At 42.5% G+C, this 15929-nt stretch overlaps 1 long non-coding RNA gene across 1 annotated transcript; it reads right to left on the bottom strand.

Annotated features, from left to right (window-relative positions):
• Window positions 1-6194: 6194 nt before the first annotated feature.
• LOC123329094 lies at window positions 6195-11154 on the bottom strand. The gene is made up of 3 exons (XR_006544241.2): window positions 10245-11154; window positions 6968-7220; window positions 6195-6601 (listed from the first exon to the last, which is right to left on the bottom strand). It is a non-coding gene; the product is annotated as an uncharacterized LOC123329094 (long non-coding RNA).
• Window positions 11155-15929: the final 4775 nt, after the last annotated feature.

The raw sequence follows: 15929 nt of genomic DNA, 5'->3' as shown, positions 1-15929 counted from the left end.
TGTGCAGTTTTGCATCTGTGGGTTCACCCAGTGTCAGCGGTGTAATACTGAAGAATATATTTATAGAGAGAATCCACACAGTTCAGACCCATGTTATTCAAGGGCCAACCGCACTTACATAAAAGCAAAGCTATTGCAGGGCAAGAACTGGATGTACATGTAGTTCCGTTGTATGAACAGGTTTCACTTCATGTTACTTCTAGTCCCACAGTGTTTTAAAATGCAGAATTTATTATTGCTCAGGTATGGGGAGGTCAATAGATCAGGAGATGACTGCCATTAGAAGGGAATTTGTTATACTCACAGATCCCAGGAGAAGGGGGCACGTCATGCCAGGCAGGGACACAGGGGGAGGCACCAGGGTCCATCAGGATGTGAAGGTGGGGGGCATGAATAACAGCCTTTATGATCACGTCCTGGGACAAGGTAAGTTTACCTAAATAAAATAAGATTTTTAAAAAATGAAATGAAAAAATTAAATTTCAGCTTGCTTATTTACAATGTGAGTAAAATAAGGAATTCTGTAAGTGAGACACTTTTATATATTAAATGAAAAAAAAAAATTTCCCAGGGGTCAAAACCATTTCAGATGGTGGCTTTTGAACAGCGCCTCTAGAGAGCAGCAGAGCAGGACAGAAACCAGTGTTTACTAGCATAAGTCTAACAAAAAATACTTGTGCCAAGGATACTGACCAAAAGCCTGAGAACTTGTAGGCGAAGTTGCTTTAAAACGGATTGTTAATGATGTCTTCTATTATAGCTATAAGGAGCCTGCTGCGCTGCAGTCTGTGGGGTCTCAAAGAGTCGGACCTGAGTTAGGGACTGAACAACAGCAACAAAGCCTTTGCAAACAATTACCTTGGATTTTTAATAACATGTCCCAATTAATGTGTATTTCTTCGAGACTTCCCTGGTGTTTCAGTGGCTAACACTCCATTCTCCCAGTGCAGGAGGCCCAGGTTTGATCCCTGGTAAGGAATTAGAATCCACATATTGCAATTAGGACCCAGTGTAGCCAAATAAATAAACAGATTTTTTAAAATCTGTATTTCTTCATGCTTCCAGTTGGAAGTTTGATAGTACCAAAGGTTGATAGAAACTTCTGGACATGATGCCTATGATAGGTACACATAGCGGGGCATGACTGACTTGTCTTGTACTGAGAAAAGTTCTGAACATTTTAAGATGGACTCATTCATGTTAGTGAACTGCATTGTGGTATGGCTCCTGGAATGGTCACAGTTAATATTTTAGTGCTTGCTGTAGAACTAAAATCTAAGTAATTGTTTGCAAAGGCTTTGTTGTTGTTGTTGAGTCCCTAACTCTTTGAGACCCCTCAGACTGCAGTACACCAGGCTCCTCTGTCCTTCACTATCTCCCTGAGTTTGCTCAAACTCATGCCCATTAAACCGGTGATGTCATCCAACTGTCTCATCCTCTGCCACCCTCTTCTCCTTTCACCCTCAATCTTTCCCAGGAGCAGAGTCTTTTCCAGTGAGTCACTTCCTTGCATCAGGTGGCCAAAGTATTGGAGCTTCAATTTCAGCATCAGTCCTTCTGGTGATTGACTGGTTTGATCTCCTTGCTGTCCAAGGGACTCTTAAGAGTCTTCTCTAACACCACAGTTCGAAAGCATTAATTCTTTGGCACTCAGCCTTCTTTATGTCCATCTCTCACATCTGTACTTGACTACTGGAAAAACCATAGCATTCACTAGGTGGGCCTTTGTTGGCAAAGTGATATCTCTGCTTTTTAATACACTGTCTAGGTTTGGCATAGCTTTTCTTTCAATGGGCAAGCGTATTTTAATTTCTTGGCTGCAGCCACAATATGCAGCGATTTTGGAGCCCAAGAAAATAAAGTCTGTCACTGTTTCCACTTTTTCCCCATCTATTTGCCATGAATTAGACTCAACTTAGTGCCTGAACAATGAACAACAATATTTCCCATGAAGTGAAGGGAACAGATGCCATGATCTCAGCTTTTTGAACATTGAGTTTTAAGCCAGCTTTTTCACTCTCTTCTTTCACCCTCATCAAGAGACTCTTTAGTTCCTCTTCACTTTCTTCCATTGGGGTGGTATCATCTGCATATCTGAGGTTATTGATATTTCTCCTGGAAATCTTGATCCCAGCTTGTAATTCATCCATCCTGGCATTTCACATGATGTATTCTGTATATAAGTTAAATAAGCAGGGTGACAATATATACCCTTGATGTACTCCTTTCCCAATTTTGAACAAGTTCATTGTTCCATGTCTGGCTCTAATGGTTGCTTCTTGTCCTGCATACAGATTTCTCAAGAGACAGGTAAGGTGGCCTGGTATTCCCATCTCTTTAAGAATTTTCCACAATCTGTTGTGATCCACACAGTCAAAGGCTTTAGTGTAGTCATTGAAGCAGAAGTAGATGTTTTTAGTTATTTAACTCATTCACCCAGGAATAATTTTGTACTAAAACTTATTATATCTAATAAGGCCCCCAGTCTAAAACTACAGACCCATTCATTTTATTAGACGCAGAGCTGGCAGGATGCCATAACAATGAGGACCATGGATTTGGTTTTGCCATGGTGACAAAGAGATTTTTATTAACTTTTGAAAAAAAAAAAAAAAAACAGGCATGTTAGTTTAATACAAAGAAAAAGCTCACCACCTTTCACCAGCAAATACCTGAGTTTCCCTCCCTGAAATACATTTCCTGAAATGGAAGTGAAATGTTTCCAAAATTATAGATTTGAGGACTGAACAGCAAAAAAAACCCCTCTCAGATTTTAAACTTTAGAAGATGAATGAATGTGGATCAATTCACACTCTGATGTAAAATTCCTAATTTGAATAAAAGCTACAAATGGAAATCATTGTCCTATGCCCCAATAAAAAGTAAATACAGTGATGTTAGAAAAGTAGAATAGTGCAAGTATGTCGAGTCACTGCTTTAAAAAAAAAATCACTATGCAAAAACCTTCCTGTATTCAGGATTCCTACATTTGTGGACAGCTGTTTTTATAATAAAACTGAATAAAACTAAATGTCACAACTCGTTAAAGGATTTAACACTGAGCACAGAACTCAAAACTTGACCCTGTCATCTTAATACCTAAAAAAAAAAAATGCCAACAGCAAAACCAACAGAAATGGTAGGCAGGCTTCTATGTTCTAATCTAAAGCATAATGATTTATAAGATAAAATACAAATAGAAATGTTTAATGGATTACATATTCAAATGTATGCTTCTGTTAATTTTCAAATTCAAATTGATAGTGTTCTCCTATTACCCATGTTTCTGTTGTAATCTTACAATGACACATCTGGAAAAACACAGAAAGATTGAATACTTTTCTGGCTGTAATAGATTTATTTATTTACTTATTTGGCTGCACTGGGTCTTAGCTGCAGCGTGCAGGATCTTTAACTGCAGGATTTGAACTCTTAGTTTCGGCATGTGGGATCCAATTTCCCAACCAGGGGTCAAACCTGGGCCCCCTGCATTGGGAACTTGGAGTCTTAGCCGCTGGACAAGCAGGGAAGTCCTTGCTGATTTTTCTTCTACTCAGTTCATCTCACTGGTTTATTTTTACCTTCCAGGCCCTGTAGATACCTAACTGTGTGATCTCTGTTCTAGACCATAGGTTCCTCGCGGGCAGAAACCCTGGCAGTGTACTATCCAACCAGCTTTCCTCATTGGTCCATCTATGATCCATCAACTGTCTAACAAATATTTCTTGGTCGCCTGCTATCTACCCAGCATTGTCGGTTGTGCTACAATTACAAAAATGGATAAAACAATTCCTGCCTCCAGGACCTCCGATTTCTGTATTCAGTAAACATTGGAATTGGCTGACTGGCTGTCTTAGTCCTCCCATGGCACAAAGAGTTCTGAGCTACACAGTCTGTAGAACTCCAAGACTGTTCCTTGCAAACGTGGCAGGTGATGTAACAGCTTATAAAATTCATCCCCAAAGAGAAAAAACTATTCCTGTCTGCGGGGTTTGAGCTGTGAAGGCATCTGGTACAATGTGAAGTGGCAAGTTTTGCATTCAGGGTGACAGAAATGTGAGCCTAAAGCTAATTAGTAAACTAACACACAGGCTCATTCTTCTAAGTCCCCTAGTCCAAACCCTTTCTGAATTTGCTGTAGCAAAGTAAGGTCTTCTTAAGAGAGATGTTTGTAGGTCTGAACAAACTTGGCTTTGTCTTTGCTGGCATCTGAATCTGTTTCTGTCTCTGTTATCATGTTTGACATCCAAAGACTTATGCTTCTAATCCTGGTACCTTCACTGCCAGTTACCATGATGATGGTGGTAATTTCCCCAGTCCCCCTTCCCTTTAGGTTAATTGTCTTTTAAGACCTACCTGGGCCGATGTCACAGGAAACAGAATGGCTGCTCTTTGCTGAGCTCAGCAGTTGCACTAGATTTAAAGGGAAGGATGAGAATGAGAGATGTTGTAGTAGGCTTTGGGGTTGAAATGGCAAATATACAGAACAAATGGACACATTCTCACAGTCTTAACTATTTCACAGTCTTTTAAAATAATTAGATATTTAAGATCTTGCAGTCTTCTTAAATATTTTAAGAGATATTTAGTTACTCATCTTTTGTTAGCCCAGAAGGATAGAGGTGTTCTCTGCTTGCTCATAATTTTTAGTTTTTTGCTAAAATTCTCCTTCCACTCTGTTCAGTCAACCTGGTTGAATTCTGCAGTAATTCAATGTTATTTCAACAGCATTTTATCAAGTATCTATTCCATGCCAGGTCCTGTCAGCAGGCAGTGTAGGAGACAGCAGAGCACCTAGAAAGGTTGTTCATCAAAGACAGAATTCAGAATAAATAGAATTTATTAAGTGCAAAGGGTGAGATATGAAACCCAGGCAATTTAGTCAGCATGTTCAAAGGTGCAAAAGAATGAAATATCATGGTGGGCAAGAAGGAAATATAAATTGTTTGAGTGGCTGGGACGGCAGAAAAAGAGCAGGCTGGGAGTTAGCTGGGAGTTGGCGCTTATTCTAACCGAGCTCCAGTCACTGTTCCAAGGAGGGCTTGTTTCAAAACCACTGGGGGAGGAGGGCAGGGAATTTTTTTTTTTTTTTAAAGCAACCAAACTTATTTTTTCTGGGCAGGACACCTGGTGATTCAGATTCAGAAGCAGTGGGATTGGAGCCCAGAAATGTTTACTTTTTGAAATACTTTCCAAGTTCCAATTCAAGATGACAGCTGAGCCCTCTTCCTCCTCTTCCTCCCCAAACCCCTGCTGAAATTAACAGAGGAAGGACCAAGTGACTTACCCACAGCAGTGAAGAGAATAGAAAAACTTGCAAAGAGGTCAGAGCTAGTAATCTCTTGCTTAAAATTAGGAAGAGGACAGAAGCATACTGAAAGCAAAAAACCAGCATTGGGAGCTATGACCCTCCACCTTGGGAGCAGGACGCTGAGAAAGCCATGGGTTCTGACAGAGCTACAGAGATGCTTCCAAATTGATGTAAGTCAGAGTGGGTAATGAATAATGTCGCAAAAATAAAATCAAATGATGAGAGGAGTGTCTAGGGAACACCTGAACCCCTCACTTCCAACTCATGGAGATTAACTGGCAGCCTGGCTCTTACCAACGTAGAATAGATGCTCTCTGAAAGAGATTTTTGAGAAATCCAAGCAATACTATTCTAGTCCGATTAATTTCTTCCCAGCTTGGAGAACAAGATCAGCATGGAAGAAAATCTTCCCCATATGTTCCTTGGGAGTTTGGAAGTAAGGATACCCCCACCCTCTCCAAGTACCCCTGACCCACAGACCTCACCAGGGATGGAGAAGAAAATACAGAAGGAATTGAAAGAGGAACCCATGCTCATAGCTGTTGTGTTATACCCACGGGGCACTCAAAAAGCAAGCTCTTCACAGTCATTTCTGTTTTGTATTAGGTGGGCATAAGAATTTAATATGGGCTTCACAGATAGCTCAGCTGGTAAAGAATCTGTCTGCAATGCAAGTGATCCCAGTTCTATTCCTGGTTTGAGAAGTTCTCCTGGAGAAGGGATAAGCTATCCACTACAGAATTCTTGGGCTTCCCTGGTAGCCCAGGTGGTAAAGAATCCGCCTGCAATGCAGGAGACCTGGGTTTGATGTCTGAGTTAGGAAGATCCCCTGGAGGAGGGCATGGCAACCCACTCCAGTATTCTTGCCTGGAGAATCCCCATGGACAGAGAAGCCTGGCAGGCTACAGTCCATAGGGTTGCAAAGAGTCAGACACAACTGAGTGATTAAGCGCAGCACAATAACTTTAATACAGAGCCTCAAACATCCCAGCCTGTCTCAGGATATCCCTTCTGTACTACTACAAACAGGCAGCAAGAATAAAATTTTCCCTTTAAATGAAATCTCTCTGAAAATGAGGCATTCTCTGATGGGTAGAGTGATCCAAAAAGGACCAGAATTCCCATGTTCAACTTTCTTTTATTATCCTTGTTTGTCCACTTGAAAAGGGGAAGAAACCAATATTTGCTATTAGAATCCAGCACTCGCTCTGGTCTGCAAAGGTGGAGGTGGCCAGGAGTCCAGGTTTCCATGTTCTAAGGGGATCGGATCCATGCTATGAAGCTCAGCACCTAGAGAATCCAGACCAAGGCGGGGTTTGGAATTGTGTGTAACCCTCCCCAGTCTCTGGCTAGAAAGAGACTCTCTCTTCCCCAGGAGAGCCCCTGACAAGGATGAGGGGGGTTTCAGAGATCCATTCAAACAGGCTGAGATGACCCATCCCAACAGGATGACCACTGGGCAGGGAGTGGATGACGCAGAAACCCTGTGTCGTGAACAGGACAATGTAACATACACGGTGCAAAGGCCTCAGAGGAAAGCCGCAGACCTAACGAACCGGCTGCGTGCGATTTCCACTCGAACTGGGACCCGGTCCCGCTGTGGGTTCCAATCCAGCCCCCACTTTGGACCCAGTGGGTGAGAAAAATCACACTGACCAGCTTGAAAGTCCTCTCTGATGTCAGATGAGAGAACTCTCATTCTCGAATGTTGAGACATTAAGTAGCTCTGGGACCAGGGCGGGCCAGGGTGAGGGGGTGTGGCAGGGAAGCAGCGGTTCCTAATCTTTTTCTTGAAAATGAAACCATGTTGCATGCAATTGTGTGTGATGCTCTTAGCTGTGCAGTGACGGGTGGTGAATGATTTTCAGACCGTCGCCCCCTGTACTTTCTTCCTTATACTCCGCCAGCCCTGTAAGAGACGTGTACATTCATGCATTTGCAAGGAAAGAGGAGAGCTTGGGGAGGGGGGGGTGGCCGGGAGAGAGCCGAATCCCGCCCCTATCCCCCAACCCCCGCCGCCCACCCCCAGCCCTACACGTGTCTCTCGTGAGTTGTTTCTGGTCAGTTCTAACCTCTAGCGTTTTCAGAATCATCTCCTGCTCACAAACTTGGCTTTGTTGATCAATGAATGAACTACTTTTTAGCCTACGGTCTGTGTAGGAAACCAAAACAACCCAGGGTGGAGGGCCCACTCCATTGGCACAACCCCACCCAGCCCCGCCTCTCGCCAGTGGACCACTGACCATGCCTCCCGGATTGCCCACTCCGGCCCCCAGCTGTCCACTGCAGAGAACTTATTGCTTTCAGGACTTCCTTCTCCATTTTGATCTCTCCAGGCGTTCACACAGATGCTTTTCTGTTTTCACATTTAAATATCCATTTTCCCTCTGGGGAGGCTCCCCCAAGAGCATGGTGTCAATTCTGCCTTCATACAGGCTCTGCTTTCAAACCATCAGGCACACAGGCATTCGTTTTCATGTCTGTTTGTAAAAGTCTGTGCTAAAATTTCAAAATGCGGTCGACTGTCTCCACATGGCGAGATCCCACTTATAAGGTGATCCTTTTAGGAACACCAGGGAAACAGAATCTCCATGGCCTTTCTGAGGCTGCTGCAGCCGCTGCTCCTAACCTTGGTTAGTGATGTGGGCTCTTAACAAGCTCTTGATTTGAAGGGACTGTTTATATTCTGTCTACAGGAGGCAAACCTAGGTGTGATGTCTGCTAGACATAGAAGAGCTGGACTCAAAGGTCCTTTCTTTGCATTAAATGTGCCCGATGGGGACATTTCTCAGCCCCCTTGGAGCACCAATGCAAGTGATAAGAGCTTGTGTTGATGTGAAATAAACTGGACCAGGGTCTCCCTAACCACCTCAAGCAGAGACCGATTAGCCAATTCTACAGTAGAAGCCCACCGCCTCTAAGCTCAGGGTGTCAGAAGCACTCGCAGGTCTCCACTGCAATCTTCCCCTGCTCAGATGCTCCAAGCCCTGGACCCAAATCTCTGGGGTCAGGAGTCCCTGGATAATTTCAGAATCTCCTGTAGGGTTGCTACCAACATTCTCCCCCTCTCAACTGTTCACTCCTGAGAGACTGCGGAGTGGGGGAGGGGAATGTCACAAGAAGTATCCCCTCACCTGTTCACACGTGCTTAATTCAAAAATTACCCTTCGTAATAGAAGAGAGAGATGTAAAGCTGAACAAATAAAACAACAATGGAGGCAGGCTTAACACTATCAATCCAGAGAGGAAGAAAAGCCAGAAACCAGGGAAGCTGGAAGCTAGAAGACCATGTCAATGAAGACATTGATGCCAATATGTGGGAGTATATGCGAAGCAGAAGTTACACAAGAGGAGGGTTGAATTTTAAATTATCTGTACATCCATTTCATGCCCCTCCCACTGGAGGTGAAGTCTAACTTCCCTCTTCTTGAAGATGGACCCGCCTGTTATTTAATTTATTTAGTGAAAGAATCAACATTCTGAAGGCTCTGGCCATTATAGGCACTCAATCTATGTATGTTGAGTAGGTGAATTGAGACAGGCTAGAACTTTGGGCTGAAATGAAGTTTAATAGAGATAAACACAATGCCAGTAGTCATGTATGGATGTGAGAGTTGGACTATATAAAGAAAGCTGAGCACCAAAGAATTGATGCTTTTGAACTGTGGTGTTGGAGAAGACTCTTGAGAGTTCCTTGGACAGCAAAGAGATCCAGCCAGTCCATCCTAAAGGAAATCAGTCCTGAATATTTATTGGAAGGACTGATGTTGAAGCTGAAACTCCAATACTTTGGCTACCTGATGGGAAGAACTGACTCATTGAAAAAGACCCTGATGCTGGAAAAGATTGAAGGTAAGAGGAAAGGGGGATGACAGAGGATGAGATGGTTGGATGGCATCACCAACTCTATGGACATGAGTTTGAGTAAACTCCAGGAGTTGGTGATAGACAGGGAAGTGTGGGGTGCTGCAGTCCATGGGGTCACAAAGAGTCAAACATGACTGAGTGACTGAACTGAACTGAGTACACGATGGAAAAAAGCTATTTTTTTCAAATTCAAGGAAAAAAAAAAAAAGATCTGGTTGTTTAAACCATAAATTTCAATATGAGTCCAAGTTGAGTTGCTCCAAAGCTTAATTAGCATGTTTTCAGGCTGCAGACCTAGAATGCAAGTCCAGAAACCGGAAGCGACGAGCAGGTGCCATTTTGCATTGGCAGCATCCGCTCTGTGACACTGTATTGTGTTATAAACATTGTTTTAAGAGGTGCCTTGAAGGGGGACTGTACCAACCTGGATTGCATTCAGAGAAAAATGATGATGCCAGATCAGAATCAGAAAATCATACCAGGTAGGGATGAACTAAAGGTAACAAGATACTTTGTGTGAAAACATGGAGACCCAGGGATGAAATTTATTTCATGAAGTTTTCCTAGGCAATGCATCCTTTTGCTCTAAACTCTTAAAAGCTTCTGTTAGATCAACATTACTTGTTTGTATTTGTAGGATCAGATTTGGAGCTTGGGTGGCATAGGAGAGCCCTGAGTCTAGTCTCAAGGTGAGCACAGCGTTAAAGGGGTGTTCCCTTGCCTGTAGGACTGGCAGAAGATAGCTTTGGGGCAGTAAACAGAAAACTAAAATTAAAAAAAAAAAAATGGAATAAGACAGAATTCCAATCCATCTAGAGCTTGGGAAGAAGTTGGAACAAGACAGTGGATGTGTATAGCATCTCTCTCTCTTTTTTTTTTTTAACTGTGATAATCCATAGAATACTTTTGAACAAAAGTTCAAATGTCCCAACCCTACATGAGAAAGGCATTCAAAGCCCATTGTTCCCAATGCAGTATGCAAATGGCTTAGGAGGGAGAGAAAAGAGGCTTGTTGGAGAGAGGAAGGGAAGTGGGGAATAGAGAATCTGTCAGTGAAACTTATTACCTTAGCTGGCCTTTTGGTGAGACTATGTACAGGAACGCCCCACCTGCGGGGAAAATCCACCGGAGATTTTCAGTGACTCAGTGTGATGAGAGGCCTCATATTTTCACCTTCTCCCAGCTGCAGGAAGGGGCCCTGCTTCCAAGAGAAAACTCAATGTCCTCCTTAGGCTGTCTGGTGACCCAGCTCTGCTTTCCTAAGAACTGAGGATACAGATTGTGCCTCCAGGCACTGAGTCTTGGAGCACACACCTGGCCCTGGAACGGCCCCCGCAGTAGGGGGCCTGTGATTAGAAGGGGCCTGTTGCGCAGTAGTGAGCGCAACCCTTCTGCTGCCCTTGAGTGACTAAATGACCTTGACACACTCGGTTCCTTCCCTGCTGTCACTTTCTCCAGCCCTAGCCCCCAAAGACAGTCTCCCTGCCTTCCTTCTTGGAAGGCAGCTTTCTTAAGGTTAACCCTTTCCCCCCTTCCCTAGGCACCTTCACTTACCGTCACAAGGGCATTCTGTTTCTTGTTTCTTCCCCTCCAGAAACGCAGCATTGCCTATTGCTCTAGGATACCCTTCCCTTGATTTCTAACCACCTGTCCTGAGTTTTCTCCACCTGCTTGATTGCCCAGGTCTCTGTTTGCTTTGCTGTTTCCTTTTCCTCCTCCTGACTTTGGTATTCCCCCAAAGCTCTGTCCTCCACATCTCACTTCTTTTCCCTAAATTCTGACCTTAAATTCTCCTACTGTTGCTCTGTCACCTCTAATCAGAAAGCCTTCACATTCTTGTCATCTCCATATGCACACTTGGCTCCAGAGGCTTTTCATTGGATGGTTTCGTGGTAACCCCAAACTGAGTATGTTTCATCTATAACCCACAGATGCCCCCTCTGACTGTGAATGGATCACCCTTTTTTCTTCTCTAATCCCCTCCCCACCAATTCCATCACCCTTCCTCTTCTAATCACAGGCAACCAGAAATCATCAAATTCTGTGCATTCTTAATTAATTAATTTTTATTGGAGTATAATTGCTTAGGAATAATGTTATGTCAGTTTCTGCTGTACAACAGTGAATCAGCTATATGTATACAGACATCTCCTCCCTCTTGAGCCTCCCCAACCCCACCCCTCTCGGTCATCACAGAGCATCAAGCTGAACTCTCTGTGCTATACGGCAGCTTCCCTAGTGGGAAGTGTTGACTAGTGTTATTCGCTTTACACTTGGCAATGTATATATGTCAATGGCACTCTCCCAGTTCGTTCTATCCTCGCTTTCCCCCACTGTGTCCACGTGTTGTTCTCTGCATCTGTGTCTCTATTCCTGCCCTGCAAGCAGGTTCGTCTGTTTTACCATTTTCCTAGTTTCCGTGCATAATGCATTCTTAATTTCACTTGCCCATCCCTCCAGGCGTTCACTCTTTCCTTCCCATGGCTACCTCAGCCGTCCACACCATCCTTTTGACAGATAATACATCCTAAAAGTGTCTCCCTCTAAATAGCAGGTCTAATGAAGAAGGGACCTCTGAATGAAGGGTATTTTTTTAATTGGTGGAAAATTGCTTTACAATTTTATGTTGGTTTCTGCCATACAACAACTCGAATCAGTCATATATATATATATATATATATATATATATATATACACACATCCCCTCCCTCTTGAGCCTCCCTCTCCCCTACCATCCCTGCAGAAATCATCACAGAGTGCCAGGCTGGGCTCCCTGTGTTGTTACTTTCTCAGTTGGGCCTACCTTCACCTTCCCCTGCTGTGTCTACAACTCTGTTCTCTACTGGGTTCATCAGTGCCATTTTTCTGGATTCCATATATATGTGTTAATATATGATACTTGTTATTTTCTTTCTGACTTACTTCACTCTATATAAGAGGCTCTAGGTTCATCCAACTCAATACAACTGACTCAAATTCATTCCTTTTTCATGGCTGAGATATACGTACCACAATTTCTTTATCCATTCATCTGTCAATGGACAAAGGAGGTTAAAGAAATGGTAACGCCGGTGGTAGACAGCATCCTTAAGAAAGAGGAGGAAGCAGATGGCATCCCTGTGGCTCACGGCAAGAGCAGTAGGGGACACTGGTGTCCTTACCCAGACCCACAACTAGTCCCTGACCATGCCCTTTTCTTGAAAGTGTTCTTTGAGGTTATTGAGACTCTGTGTGTACTTTAGAGCCTGGGTCAGGTCTTGTTCTCCTTCCTAGGATCTTTCTATATGACTTTAGTCCTTTCCCCAAAGCGACCAAACACTGCCCACCATGGATATCCGGTTATTTCAGTAGAATAATTTTTGTTCACTTTCACTCCAGTCACCCTCCTGTTAGAAGTGATTCGAGGGTAGGAATTCTGTCTTATGATGAATGCCTGTATATTAGTATGGGGTATGTAGTCCCCATGCCCCAGTATGCAGTAGGCAATTGAAGATATTTATTGAGCAATTATTAATATTTATTAAATAGCTAGTTTGTTCTAGATTCTAGTCTTGGTAGTAAGATAACAAAGCAAATCTCTGCCCTGATGAGGTGAATGTTTCAGTGAGGTCAGGAGGAATGAAAGAGGGGTGGGAAAAATAGATAAAATACATTGTAAAACAATACATTATTATTTTATTGTATTTTATTGTTTATTTATGATTATTATAAATTATTATGAAATAATACCAAGTACAATTGCACAGAAGAAGCACAGAAATTAATTATAGAGCATGTTAGAAGTTGATTCATGCAAAAAAGTAAAAGACTGGAAGATGAAGATTAACCATCAAAAGAGATTAGGAAGAAACAACGAGTAAGAGAGGAATAAATACATATGATAATGAGTGAATATACAGTATCAAGTGCAATGGGTGAGTCAATAAACTAAACAGCAGTAAATTAGTGTTCAATTATATGTTGAATAGATAATATCACATTTAATCATGAAATGAAGAAAGGGAAATCCATTGCAGGAAGGAACTGTCATGGTTTTCTCTAAAAGGCAGTGACCCAAAGGCAATGGTACACATTTAATAGCTCTTGGAGGGAAATATTGGGCTTCGCTGGTGGTTCAGATGGTAAAGAGTCTGCCTGCAATGCGGGAGACCTGGGTTCAATCCCTGGGTTGAGCAGATCCCCTAGAGAAGGAAATGGCAAACTACTCTAGTATTGTTGCCTGGAGAATCCCATGGACAGAGGAGCCATGAGGGCTACAGTCCATGGGGTCACAAAGAGTCAGACACAATTGAAGTAAATTAACACACACGCATGCACAGAGGGAGATATCTCTTGCCCTTTACAAAAGAAAGAAAATAAAATCATGAAAGATTGTCACCTATGTGGAAAGCAAATAAGATCAGGACCTCTAAATGTCATTTATCTCCCCCACCCCCACCCTGCAGGCAAATCTAAATCCCCATTTCTGTGGCTGCCTGAGCCTGTTCTATGGTAAAGCAGCTACAATCTACAGCAATACACTCAGTTCTAAATCTCACACCTCCTCTCTCTGGCACTAGTGAAGCGCAATAGAGCTCTGGGAAGATGCTCTTAAGAGCAGCTCACTGCTTTGCTCCTTACTTTGTGGGTAATACGGAAGTATCTTCTTATTTTGTTAATTTTGATAGCAAAAGGCGATCTCTGCAAACGTTTTCTGTGAAGATCAGCTTGTAAATATTTGGGGCTTCCTAGTCCCTATCGTCTCTTTGGTAATGGCCCATCTCTGCTGTTACAGAGTGTAAATGACAAGATAACATGTCAAAGATAGGAGTGGCTGAGTTCTCATAACACGTTATTTACAAAGGCAGGCTGCGGATCAGATTTAGCTCTGGGTCCCTGTGGTTTGCTGGACCCTGGCGCAGACCACAGACTAGCCCCTCTATGCTTTTGTCCCTTGTTCATCCTCAGGAACCAATTCCACTTCTGTAATGAACTCCACACAATGGAGGGAAAGCAAGGATGAACACTTAGGTGTTGCTGCTGCCGCTTTCATTGTGGATGTTTCTTCGTTTGGAAGAGTCGCAATTAAACATTAAGCAAAGCAGCTGCTCTGGGAAAGGTTTGTGTCACCAGCCCACAGCTCAGTTTTCCCCAGGGTTCTTCTGAGCATGTTACAGAACAGGACTGAGACCTGGTAAAATGAGAAATTACATTCCTTGTTATGTAATATTAGAACCACTTGTTCAAACTCAAGGTATCTCTTTCGAGGACAATATATTTCCTTGGCATTAATCTGAAAAGGCTGGAGGAAATGGAAATTTGAATTTTCATGTGATCTCCTCTTTGCTTTTGTCATTAAGTTTCTAAGCAAAGATCTGACTCTTCAGAAGTGCACCCTGTTTAATTTAGTCACAGTTTAATGTAACCTTCCCTTGAACAGGACCTGGGGACGAGTCCACGGCTTTCTTTCAATGTCTCTTTCAAGATGAAGATTCAAAGAAAGGTTTTTCTGTCTCTGGTAGTTTTGATATAAAGAACCCATTAGCAAACTTGAAATGTGTAAATTACACAGGCAACTCTAAGATGTGGCTGAAATTGTCAGGGCAGTGGACCTTCTCCCAGGAGGTTAATGTACAAAAGGGGGTGCTTGTGCAACAAAAGGCTGAAAATAATACCCAGGAAATCACCTTCATGATCAAAAGCTGGATTGCTTTTTATTGCAGATGTGTATTATGATATGAATGGATAAAAAACCGCTTTATTCTTCCTTGATGGCATTTCCTTAGCACACATAGAATTAAAATGCAGTTTTGACTAATCCAGCAGAAAGTGCCTGGGTGCTCTCTAATTCATCCACTTTAACTCAGGACAGATACAGTCACAGTCATTTTTATATGCCTGTGAGGCATTTTTAATATTTTATAATAAAATCATCATCATCTTATACAGCCTACACTCTGGATGTGGGAAAAAATGGGACCAGGGATTCACAAATAAAAGAGAAGCAGTGGTTAAGTTTAAAGCATCATTTTAGGGACTTCTCTATTGGTCCAGTGGTTAAGACTCTATGCTTCCACTGCAAAGGGTGTGGGTTTGATCCCTGGTTGGGGAACTAAGATCCCACATGCCATGCAGTACAGCCAAAAGCTTTAAAAAATCTTTTTTAAAAAATAAAACAATATTTTGGACTGCAGTTTTTCTTTTTCCCTTCCTTAAAAAAAAAGTCAACTTCAGCTTTAGCAGTATCATAGACACTGTAATCTTGAAAGTCTCTGCTACTCTGATTCTATACCTTATAAATCTTAGCCAAACATCTTTTTTCCCTACGGATGCAACAGATAATTCTTTGTATTCCATGCCTTTTGTCAGGGCAGTCCGACTCAGTTATGGAATTTAACATAAGAGTGTTTCTATTCTTTTATTAGAAAATTAATACATGGATCCCAGAAGGTTGTTCTTCCTCCTAAGGAAGTAAAGCGTTTGATTCAAACTCTTTTTAAGAGGACTTCTACCATGTCTAAGGGGGTGACGTGGATTTGACAGAAGGGATAAATGAAGGGGAAATGGGTACTGCTTATCAAGTAGAGTCTAGGATGACTTCCTATACATCTCTCACCTAACTCTCTACCCTTTGTGGCAGACACTGCTAACCCACTTTACAGAGAGGAACAGTTGAAGCTCAGAAAGGCTAAGTTGCCTACAGTCACTCATTTTTAAGTGACTATTTGAGCTCATGTTTCTCCAGTTTCAAATGATGTGGTGTAAGTGAGGT

Source organism: Bubalus bubalis, chromosome 14, assembly GCF_019923935.1.
Source record: "Bubalus bubalis isolate 160015118507 breed Murrah chromosome 14, NDDB_SH_1, whole genome shotgun sequence".
Lineage (NCBI taxonomy): Eukaryota > Metazoa > Chordata > Mammalia > Artiodactyla > Bovidae > Bubalus > Bubalus bubalis.
Note: the sequence above shows the minus strand (reverse complement) of the source record. Positions and strands in the feature narration are given on the sequence as shown.